Source organism: Aethina tumida, chromosome 3 (assembly GCF_024364675.1).
Source record: "Aethina tumida isolate Nest 87 chromosome 3, icAetTumi1.1, whole genome shotgun sequence".
Classification (NCBI taxonomy): domain Eukaryota; kingdom Metazoa; phylum Arthropoda; class Insecta; order Coleoptera; family Nitidulidae; genus Aethina; species Aethina tumida.
In genome coordinates this window covers 23,951,060-23,964,816 of record NC_065437.1, presented here as the reverse complement: position 1 = coordinate 23,964,816, position 13,757 = coordinate 23,951,060, and positions in this window count along the sequence as shown.

The window sequence follows — 13,757 nt, the reverse complement described above, 5'->3', positions numbered from 1 at the left end:
CTACGGTTTCATTTACGGGGAATCGAAAAAGAAATAAAAATAAAAATAGGACCGTGCATGGTTCGCGGACTCTTTTTTTATGTTCCGATGGTACGGCAGGATCGCTCTAGCGGACCGCTCGCGTTCTAGTAAGGAAGCAAATTGATCTTACCTGTTGTACGGGGGTGAGATTAGAAAATTAGCGGTCTGTAGGAACGGTCTGATGGACCGGACTTGTGACGAGCTGGCACGTTGTTACGGCTTTTGCTCTATACAGTCGGCTCAGACAGCATCGATCGGACACTTTCGGCCTACCAACAGACTATCAATTTGTCTGGCGACGTGAAAAATATCTTGGACAATGTCTGGGGGCAGCGTCACTGTACACCGGACACCAGGTGAGCGGTTTTAATTAGGCATTGAGGTTATGTTTTGTTTGAGTCACGTGCACCGGTGAAGCGGCAAAGACTTCAAATGAGCTCGAGGTCCGTGTTATAGAGGCACTGAACAAGTCTGAGATTGAAGCGCGTGTGGCTCGGCTCGCAGGTCAGTGAGGTCACTCTTCACCGCTTCATATCTCCACACTGAACCACGGGGCTCGACGTCGGTGTTGGGAGCAGCGTCTACTGTCGAGATCGGGCGGCGGTGTGTGGCCACGAGGGTGCCCATCATGCCGACGCCTGCGCCCCCCAACACGCTTGCGCCAGATGCCGGGGGATGCATGCACCCGCTCACACACCTGAACGCGAATACTTCTACTTCATAAATCAGACGACGAGGACCGTACCAATTTTACATTAATATCGTTCGTCGCCGCCGCCACCGCTACCCATTGTTACTTTGCCTACATCTTCATGTTTAAGCGGGAGCATTTATCAATTACCGGTGTTATCGCCACCCCCGGCTTCTTTACGTGCGATTCCTTGTCCAAATTCGCAATTGTTTCCAGGCTCCAAATTTTATGACCGATGTCTGCTCAAATGTTATTAACTTAAATACCTAATATTATGAGATCTTTCTTAAACATCACCACCATCACCACTTGAGCAACAGCAACTAATAGTAAAGGTAACTGATGCAAGAGCAATGACATTACCACAGCGCAATCCTCTGATCTAAGCTCTGTCGATTCCTTTGGGATTACTTAAAGTCTTTGATATGTTAGATTTCCAATTATTTGTCTTCTGATTATGGGTTTTACTAGAATAAAAATTTTATTGTTACGATATCCACTAGAATTTTGTACATCGGTGGCCAGAGAAACAGCACAAAATTTAAAATTAAACATGTTTATAAGAAGAAATATCACACTTTGCACTGGAAAAAGAAATAATAATTATCACGAACAATCAAGGTTTAAATAATGCAGACGTTACTAAAAGCTTAAGATGCCGGTTTACAACGTTATTAACAAATATGAAACAACACACTCATATCTGTTGGAAGAATATTTAAATGAAATTATTTCCTGTCTACCAGACAAAAAAATGTATTTCAGTATTAGTGTATCTCAATAAGAGTAAATCGTATGGTAAATTTTGGCGAAGAGTACTTTTGTAATGACGAATCAAAATTCAATTGATTAGGATCGGGTGGTAAAGAATACGTTCATCGTTCGGCAGATAAAAGTTTGAACCCTAGATACACTATAAAAACTTTGAAATACTGTGGAGGAAATGTTATGGTTCAGGTTACCTTTTCTTTACGTTACAAAAAGTTATTGATAAAGTGAATCCTTTCGTGTATGATGAGAGGAAACGATAATTCAACAGTTATATGGATTTTTATGCATGATAACGATTCGTTTTTCAAAATAGGTTAAAAGATAATCATGTTGAGATTCTCGATTAGCCAACAAAGAGACCAAATTTAAATCCAATTCAAAGCTTAAGGAACGACATGACGTCTGAGTTAAAACGCCAAAAACAATCAAATTAAGTAGTATTGTAGTTATTAATTGAAGAATGGTTGAATTTAATTTCAAACGACCGTTGCCTTCATTGAATTGAATTTCATTGAACCTTTGCCTTTAAGATTTGATTTAAGTAAGATCTTGATTTAGGTACAGAAAGAATAATGGTAGAAACAATATAAAATATTTTAATTGTATTTAATTAGATGTGTGAATTTTTTAATTAACAATAAATGGTTATGCGTCTTATTTTCTAGCCACCACTTTAAAAAAAATAAGTGTAAAAGTAATACAAATTGGTTTTATTTTATAAATTTAGAAATCCTTGACGGTTCATTCCATACTAAGTCCTTTAAGAAGGTTTTAGTGTGTTTGACTTGTTTGCGCAATTTACAGAAAATGACGGTTTCTGATTAGATCTTTGACTGGAACTGCAAACTTTTACTCTTGAACAAGTAGAGTTTATTTACTAAGCCACTTCAAATCAGTTTCCACGTAGTTCTGATAAGAGCCAACAACAAATAAAACAAATGTTTGCAAATAGATCCGCAACATAAATAAATGAAACTTTAAACTGTTCCTTGGTTTTCTAAATTTAAAACGTTCCTAAAAAACATTAACAAAGGCACATATTTATAAACTGCATAACATACAATAGTAGCCATAATTATAGCAACGTTTTACTTCATGCTCATTCTTTAATCTCTGTGAATTTAAGTCGATTATTTACAAGTAATTTTTTGCTATAATTATTTATCCAACAATAATTGTCATTGTCATCTGAAATAGAGAAAATGGGACTCGTTGAAAATGGCTTAAAGACTATGAGAAGATGGTTAGTAGATGGGGGTACGTTAGATTACAGATCTGCAAGAAAAACCTTGGTTTCTACTAAAAATGTGATCCGAGTTCAATTTTGACTTGCTTAGGATCACATTCACTGGACCACATATCCGTGGCGACGAGTAGTTTTTAATGACAACTCTAAATTTAACTTACAAAAAAATGATAGGTCTGCTTGTATTATACATGGACAACACTATACAAAGTTTCTTATATATACAGTGAAACTCGAAAGCGGTTCAATTATGTTATGGAAATGCTTCAATTCTTCTGAAGTAGGCCTCCTTAGACTGATGTACGTACAGACATCAACCCTATAGAAAACCAGAAGCTTGGAGCAATGTAGACACGTCATTTATTCGGTAAATGGTCGAGACTATACCACAGAGATGGGCCAAAATTATAAAACAAAAAGGATATTATTTAAAGTGTTAATGTTAAATAATTCAGATTTAATTAACAAAAATCCCTCTCAAAATTAAAGTTATATTTATGTCCAAATCAATTCAGAAAAATATTGTAACATTTTATAAATTAATATTATAGTAATTTTCAAATACTATATAAAACAACAATTAACTTAATATTATTCATAATAAATAAAAGAGTTATACTAAAATAATAAATAACATTTAAAAAGTTTCAGTAATAATGACCACTACTGTACTTACCAAGTTTTTGATTACACATATAGGTAGATAAAAATTTGGATCTAGATAAATTTTAATTATAAATTTCCTGCAAACAAATAATATAGAGGTTTATCATTCGATATTTTATGACTACCATATTCCTATGAAATCAGAGTGCATTGATCATAAATCCAACCAATTTCATATAACCATAAAACTGGGAATTTATTGTAATTTTTCATCGATCTCATTTACGATGGCGACCAATTAAAACATAAAACTAAAATATATTGTAAAATTGACCGAATTGATTCGTGCACCGGCTAAAGTATCCATCCACGGTCCGATCAACACCAATGAATTCCTGCTTACCGGGATGGCAGCTGCACACTATAGTTGTCCCACACATAAATTAATCTGTCTGGGAAACGTGGCAATCGATATTTCATTTCGCTTGCGAAATATTTTAAATCGCACTTTCACACAGTGGCGTTATTAGATGTATGAGAGCGTGTTTTATTTTTTGAAAATAAAATTTAACAGAGGAATCCGGATTGGATGCAATTTTTCTTCGCCGCTAGAATGAAAATGTGTAATTGTGTGGTTTTCTGTCGGGTTTTTATGGGTCTTTTTGTAGCGATAAAAATTTTACTTTTGCGTGTTCTTTAAATTCCCTCTATTTTAACGGGGATATTTACATTTTCGTTGTTTAATTTGGATGTTGCATTTTTGTTACGTTTATTGTTGGGCAAACTCAATTTTAAATGTTAAAATCTTATTACATATATTTTTGTTTCACTAAACTATAAAACTTCATTTGCGTTTTGAACTTCTGCAAATTATGTATTATGATTAATTGACGACTTAGTTTATGAATATAAATTATCACCTTTAGAAAACTGTAGGTATCGTTAGTTTTCTTGAACCAACAAAATTGATAAACAAAACTAAAAAATATTTTACTTCATTATGCAGATAATCCATGACAGCCTGAATGCTTAATGAATGTGAAATATTTTTTGATTAATTACCCTCAAGATTGGTGCTAAAACATCCCCATCGATCTTGATTACTGCACATTTTAACCAAAAAAATGACCTCATAACCCATTGCAGTAAACATCAATATAATCGTTTGGCATGGGTCACTGGGCTTGTGACAAACTTCCACAGCCATTGTACGAGAAGCGTCAGAATATTCAGTTAAAGCACAGTTGCGAAATTTCGATAATATATAATCCGGAATCGAATTTGATTTATTTGTATTTCAATTTTTGTTATGATAAACCAGTGCATTTGACAACGAAGTGATACGGGATGTAATAATTGCGAGCGACACAAAACCATTTAAGATAATGTGCAGATAAAATACGGAATATTAAAATGTTCATACATACAGAGATGTGTGGGGTGTTCTGTAAATGATGGGGGCCACCCTCTAGTCTAAACACACAAAAGAAGGGGTGGAATTATGTAACTGCAAAACTGCTCGCTCTGCATTAATTTCTCCGATTGAGATATTCGGTACAAAAACTTGCATATGGAGGAAGCATTATTAGAAGTCATTCAAATATTTATTTATATTTCAATTTTTTTTGTAGATAACCCCTATCCTACATTAAAAATTAATTTAATAAGGTAACTATTATTTTTAGCACTATTCAGTAATGAGTTTATATTTGTTTACCCTTGCATAATTATTATAAAAAAGATAATCATAACGTATATAATAATAAAACTTCATAGTTGCAACAAAATAAAAAAAAAACCTTTGGCGCCTTCGTTTTATGGGTGCCACATAAAAATATACTGCCACTTAAAATAAAATATAATTCGTAATAAACATAATTTACAACCGATAAGAGATTTAAAAATTTAAACTGATCCTATGCAATTTTTATTATGTACATTACCCCAGTTATGGATCGCAGGTGCAGGTTCAATATGACTTGAGCGCTTTTTATACAGAACCAGGTGAGAATATAAAAGGCGTGTGTGTTGTGATTTATATTTTTACGGCGTGCATAATGTCTCCTTGAAAATTTTAAATCAGTAAATCGCATAATAAATTACGAAAATCTTCGCCGAGGAAAGAATAGGGTTCCCCACCCCGGTTATTTATTCGTTTTGGTATATCTCAGGCAGGCTCCACAAAAAGTCACCCTTTTCATTTGCCTTTACACATTTTGAAAAGTCTGTTGATGCGTGACCTCACATAATATGATTAATTTTTATATTAGCAACAAAGATTTTTCAATACAATTAATTAAATTAAAAATTCAGTGATATAATTGAATTTTCAAATTAAAACATTATAAATTAAATTCAAATTAAACTAGGTATCTTTTGAAAAACTAGTTTTTAAAAGAACCCTCTATAAAACAACCCCTTAGAATTCTCCCCAAGTTCATTTTAAATATCTCACATCCTGCTGGCAGTAGATAACGTGATTTACATTAGTAATGTGTCACGATATTTATCAAATGAAAGCTTTTATATACAAGTATATATCGTATTTGAAATCCTTTGTTGTATATTGGTATATTAGTTCCTTAGCATATTAGTATACTAGTGTATTAGTATTTTACCATATTAGTATTAATTAATTTAAAAAAAAAGCATTCTTAAAGCAACCCCTTAAAATTCTCCCCAACTTCATTTTAAATATAAAACTGTCTCATCCTGCTGAGTGGATATTTATCAAATGAAAGCACTGATATGCAAGTATATCTTAAAACTTTTGTAGTATAATATTAATAGCATTAGTAGATTGGTATATTGATAGATTGGTAGATTAGTAGATTGGTAGATTAATAGATTAGTATATTAGTATATTAGTGTATTAGTATATTAGTATATTAGTATATTAGTATATTAGTATATAAGTATATTAGTATATTAGTATATTAGTATATTAGTGCATTAGTGTATTAGTGTATTAGTGTATTAGTGTATTAGTGTATTAGTGTATTAGTGTATTAGTATATTAGTATATTAGTATATTAGTATATTAGTATATTAGTATATTAGTATATTAGTATATTAGTATATTAGTATATTAGTATATTAGTATATTAGTATATTAGTATATTAGTATATTAGTATATTAGTATATTAGTATATTAGTATATTAGTATATTAGTATATTAGTATATTAGTATATTAGTATATTAGTATATTAGTATATTAGTATATTAGTATATTAGTATATTAGTATATTAGTATATTAGTATATTAGTATATTAGTATATTAGTATATTAGTATATTAGTATATTAGTATATTAGTATATTAGTATATTAGTATATTAGTATATTAGTATATTAGTATATTAGTATATTAGTATATTAGTATATTAGTATATTAGTATATTAGTATATTAGTATATTAGTATATTAGAATAATTTTTAGTATTACATAGATAATACATTTATGTAATTAATGTATTATATTAGGGTTCAATTATTTATCGAAATAGTTATTAATTTCAAATGATTCATAAATAATCTTATTGCATTTCATATATTATGAATAATTTAATTTTCATCTTCATTATTCTAATTTGCCATCAGTACTATTAAAATACTAGTACATTACTAGTATGTTAGAATATTAGTAAATTAATAAATGTAAATTTCAGAATCACATAGTATAGTAATATATTAGTATGTTAGTAGAGTAGTATGTAGTACATTAGTATTTTAGTACATTAGTATGTTAGGATATTAGTATATTTGAGCTAATTTTTAGTATTACATAGATAATACATTTATGTAATTAATGTATTATATTAGGGCTCAATTATTTATCGAAATATTAATTTCAAATGATTCATAAATAATCTTATTGCATTTCATATATTATGAATAATTTTATTTTCATGTTCATCATTCTAATTTGCCATCAGTACTATTAAAATACTAGTACATTACTAGTATGTTAGAATATTAGTAAATTAATAAATGTAAATTTCAGAATCACATAGTATAGTAATATATTAGTATGTTAGTATATTAATATGTTAATATATTAGTATATTAGTATGTTAGTATATTAGTATATTAGTGCTAATTTTTAGTATTACATAGATAATACATTTATGTAATTAATGTATTATATTAGGGCTCAATTATTTATCGAAATAGTTATTAATTTCAAATGATTCATAAATAATCTTATTATATTTTATATATTATGAATAATTTTATTTTCATGTTCATCATTCTAATTTGCCATCAGTACTATTAAAATACTAGTACATTACTAGTATGTTAGAATATTAGTAAATTGATAAATGTAAATTTCAGAATCACGGAAATAGTTGCCATAAAACCACGGACCTAAATATTTTTGTGTACCAACATATTTACCAACCTGATTTATTACACTAAAAATATAGTTTATAATTAGTATTTTAGTGTTGTTCGACATTTTATAAGGAGCAAATGGCTCAGATTGAAAATACAAAAATAAGATGGAAAATAGGTACGAAACCAGTACCTTTATGCATTCCGGTATACTTGTCCTTCAGGATCGTGAATTCGTAGATCTTCCCGTACTTCTCGAACAACGGACGAAGCGCGTCCTCCTCCAGATGCCGCGGTATCTGTCCGACAAAAAGTTTAATAACATCCCGATTGCCGACGCTCACCTTCGCATCGTTGCAATGCATAATTGGAGAGGTCGGAATCAGCATACTTTGTTGTGTGTGTGCAACCGCTCTCACGCACCCGATTTATCGATCTGTTTCCGTCGGCACACACAACAATCCGCACTTTATTCTTCCAAACCGCACGGGATATTTCTTTCCGCGTTTCCACGTTGTCACCGCACTTTAATTATCCGGAGTGGGGAGGTGTGTAAGGAACAACAACAACAACAACAACACTTTGCCACAGGTGTCAACAACAAGGACAATAACTGAGCATGTGCAAAACAGGTGCGAGAACACTGTTGCACAAACGCACTGCAAATTCTGCACTTAAGATTATTGCACTGGGATTTCCTTAAAAACTATGCAAAACTAACGAACACAGTACTGCACCTCCACAACACCAAATCAACACTGCTCGTCTACTTCGTGTCCCCTAGGTCTTTGTTGCAGTTGCACCGTGGCCATAGCCAATCCTCATCCACCCTTACCCAATAAAGAGGTGTAGGGAAGGACCCCTCGTGTAGCTGACTCATAGGCGTTCGCGTACATATCCATCGGACGCACCGTGGTTTAATCGTGATTGTTTCGATTTTTCAACCCCCGCATTGCAATATTTATATTAAAGCTTTTCAATGCACCACATCCGCAGGGCAAAAGAATTTTTAATTGTATTCCGCATTTTCATCATGCCCGATGACATATGCATAACATATTATTAATGCAAATGAAAATATTTAATTATTAAACACACATAGGTATATATAAAATTAAAATTTTATTAATACTTACGTTAATTACCATATTATATTGAATTGTAATATGAAAAAATAAATAAATTAATTTTTTATTTAATTAAATCTACTCACAAACTTTAATAATTCATTGACTAGTGACAAACATGAATGTGTGTTATATTCTAGGTGTAAACCACATTTTATCCCTGTGAATAACGTGTTATCTAAGGAATATCTTTTAACAGATGTTGATCTACATAGCGTATCAGTTTAAATATTACTAATGTACAGATAGCATCGAAAATCTATAAAATAATATATTTAGATTAGAAATAAAAGATTAAAAAATGAGTTCTAGTTCAGATTTGATGTTACAATTAGTTCAACTTTGTTTATTTAGATGACCTCAAAATAGATATATAAAATCAACAAATTGAAAACTATTTGTTTTCAATGTGGACATATCAAATAAATGTTGTTTGATAACATACATATATTTTTTTCTTTTTTGTTGTAATTGGTATTACATCAATAGGGTTTGCAGATTAGAAAGTGTGATCAGCTTCCATTTAATATCTAATATCCTTTCTATATATTGTCAAGCAGCATATTAACTAAATTCGTTTAGTATAATTATTTAAAATAATAACTGAATAAAAATAATCTACAGAACTAGCAATTTTAATTGAAAAAATCATATAGTTTTTAAATAAAATAGTTCAAAATCAAAATATAGAAAACCTACACATAAACAAATAAAGGAAAAGGAATAATATAAATGATCCAAAAAATAAAATGAATCTTATTAATATTGTTAATTTTTAAAAATTTAAGTATCTAGTTGCTCTAATAAGGAAACTTATTTATTTAGAAATTTCTGAATAAATTCTGAGAATATCTGAGAAAATTCTAAATAAATCAAAGTGTAGTATATCTGCATTAAAGAACATTGATTATCAGAATAATTTAATTAATTATTTTGTAAATAAGGATCAAAAGAACATAAAAAAATCTAAATATGTTAAAACGGAAATACTTTACAGCAGAATAATCTAAATAATTCTAATGCATATATTTAATGTGAAAAATAAGAAAAATAGTTCTGATAAGAAGAGAATCCTTAAGAATATTCCAAATTAAATAATCAAAGGAAATAGTAAATAAATATAAAAAATATTATTAACTTACAATTATATTTAGTGGAAAAAAAGCAAAAACTTCATAAAGTTTAATACATTCTTAAGATTCGCATACGAAGAATATAACAAGCAAATTTTAAAATATTTGAATAGTAAAATAATCTAAATTATTCTAATGAATCTAAAGAATTTATAAGAATACAATTAATATAAAAAAGCAAATTTACATGAAATACTTAAATAGTTTTGAAAAAAGAAAGAAACTTGTGAATATTCAAAACCAAAGAAATATAATATTCTTTATAAAATAAACTAAAATAATTGATTCTTAAAAAAATAATAATTATTCCAAGGAATTTGAATGATTTATAAGAATGCAATTAATATAAAAAAAAGATAAATTTACTAGAAAGACTCAAATAATATTGTTAAATAACAGTAATTTTATTTATTGTACCTCAATATAATGAACCGTAAAATTATTTAATTATAAATTTATAAAAAATTATTTAATCAAATACCAACAAATAAAAGAAACTTAATTAGTATTTATAATTTTATTTATTCAAAATTAAAAAAATCTAGTTGCAACTCAGAATAAAAAACCTGAAAATTATTTACAAATAATATCTAAAACATGAACCAATATTAATTAATAATATAATTAAGAGAAAAATATTTTATAATATATATTCATGAGACATTTTAATATTGTTTTGTCCACCCTTTAATAAAACACAAGCACTGTGTTCAATTTTTTCATACTTGCGTTTCCCTCTTCATATAGCTTTACGTGCGGGAAATATATTTTATTTAATAATGCCTGTTCATTGATTACGACATTAAGGTGGGTCGCTAACAAACATTGCAAATTTTATGGCATAATGGCACACTTTCACAATCATTTAACGTCAGTTTTTTCGTGAACAAGATAAGCAACGACTAGAAAAATATTTTAGTGTAAAATACTAAAATAATCAGCGACTTTCGGAGCAGAGAAATTTAATCTTGTTACAAAAGTACGAAAAAAAAGTATATAAAATAATTGATTCAATTAATTTTAATTTATGAAATAGCACATCCTGTGGCGTAGCTGTTGGCGCGATGTTAATGATAGTCCTATTCCATTGATTAGTCCCTTTGAGAGAAATTGAAGCGCAAATTTAATTAATACCGTATTAGCGCCCGACTGTTTGCATTGCGAAATAATTCACATATAAATAAAATTTAATTAAATATCGCGTAATTGCATGGGCTTTTCATCTGATATCTATTCGATATTACGTTGGTCGAGTTTGATGAAAAAATTAAATATTAAACAACATTTTATTTTTGCAGTCGGTCAAATTGTTTGGTCGCGACGATATTCAATCGACATAATCCCGCGTACAGGAAAAACGACAACAACCATTTGCAATGGAAATACTATAGACGGTAAAAGCGAAATAATTTCGAAATTACAGCAGTAAAATGCCAGGTTTCCATGTAATAACAGTATGCAGACCAGCAAAATATTAACACACTAACCATTTGTTGTTTGGTGATATTATTTTCATCAATGTTTATTAAAATTTGCCTGCATGATTTTACACTGACTAACAAATTTCAACTTTTGAAATATTTTTCTCTTACATTTTGTTAAACTAATTCAGCTGCACTGGACACGAAAATTACATTAATTTTTATTTCATTTGAATCATTCACTATAATACATAATTAATATTTAACCGATAGACCAAAATAGAAAAAATTGGTGTAACACAAGAAAAGAGTACGAGTTGAATTCTAATATTTTTCACTCAAACAAACCAAATGTAACTGAATAATTTAAATTTAAAAAATTTAAATTGACAATTTAAATAATAAATTAGTAATTTAAATTATATTTAAATTTATAAATAAAAAATTAAAAATTACGAACTGAAATAAAAAAAAAAATTGCAATTTACACATAAAAAAAATTTAAAATTAATTACTAAAATTTAAAATAATTAAAAATAATCTACTAAGTTTAATAAAAATAATAAATTAGTAATCTTAATTCATATATTTTTTTAATTATGAAAAATTAAAATTAACAAATCAAATCAAAATTTAAATTTAAATTAGTATTTTAAATATAAAAAATAACCAAAAATTAAAAAAAAAATCATAAAATTAAAAGATTTGCAATAAACAAATTAAAAATATCCAAATAAATAAAATTAAAATGAAAATAATTTAAGTAAATGAGAAATTTAAATGTGTATGTAAAAAATAAATTAGAAATTCGTATTATCTGAAAATTAAAATAATAAAAAAACACAGTAATTAAAATTTGCAAAATTTTCAAAAAATATATAAAAAACTGAAAAAATTATAATCAAATAATTAAAGTCAAACAATTAATTTTATATTTAAAAAGTAATCTTAACTAATTAATGTTTAACGAATTAGTAACTTTTGTAAAATTAAAATTAATCAATTAAATTTAAAAAAATAATAAAAAATTAGATATTTAAATTTATACATTAAAATTAACCATTTAAATCAAAAATATAAATTGAATTGAATTAATTAAAAATATAAATTACTAATTTATAGTTATAAAATTTAATTAACCACGAAATTAAATAAAATAAAATTTAAATTTAAAATTAATCTATTAAGTTTAATAAATAGTAATTTATATTCATAAATTTAAAATAAAATTAATTAGCTAAATAAATTAATAATTATATTATATTATAAATTTAATAAAATTAATAATTTAAATACATAAAATTAAATTTATTGTAATTAGTACATGAATAATATCTATTTCGAAATAATCCTCATATTATTACAGTTTATAACAAGAATTAATTTACAACAATTGGAATATCAAATTTTTGAAACAATTCAAATTATTCAAATACAAAAGTTCACAATCACAATTCATATGCTCAAGTAGTAAAGTTTCAATTAACACTTATTAATTCTGATTCTTACCAAAATATTCAATTTCCAGATTTAGTTAAAACTATTAAGATTCATTTCCTCTTCACCTTTCTACATAGAAAATGTATGAGATTCCATCAATACATAACCGAAATAGAAAGAAGATATGAAAGCTTCAGAGGCGAAGGTTTTTTTTTGTATAAGAATCTCCGACCAATGGAAAACGTAAAAGTAGAAGAAGCTCTTGACACAGTTCAAATAGATAATATGTCATTATGTTTCTGATCTTGACCTACCAGAGTTTGTTATTTTTATAATTGATCAAAGTATCGATTAAAATTGTAAAATCTGAGATATTTCAATTATTTGTTACAAAAAAATGTTTTTCAACGAAATATGCGAAAATTATCTTGGTGAGCCAAAAGAATATATATATATATATATATATATATATATATATGATTTTCGAGTGCAACATACACAAATTACCCTAAATATATGTATAAAGTTTCTACCAGTTTTATTTACACTGTTTAATTATTATAGTTAACTAAAAGACTTGATAGCTGAGTTGCGTCTTTATTTTAAAATCAAGTTTGTAACGTGCGAGTTGCAACTGACTTAAACGTACCTACTTGTTTGTTTGACCACAAGCAGTAAGTTCTCAGTCGTTAGCACGGTTAACTTTCCTTTGGTTTTCCACGGCAATAATTTACAAGAGCTTCTCATTAAGAGACCTACACACTTTTCTTAAGCCAACCACTCAACTTACAACAAACAAACTTCGGACAATGGCCGGGTTTAAAGAACGTAACTGCATTTGTTCACACATCCAAAAAATAATTGGATATTTTACAGTATACACACGAGATTTATAAAGCTTTTACGAGCATAAATTTAGTACTTCCACAGGGGCCTGTCTATAGGCATTACATTGTGCACATGTA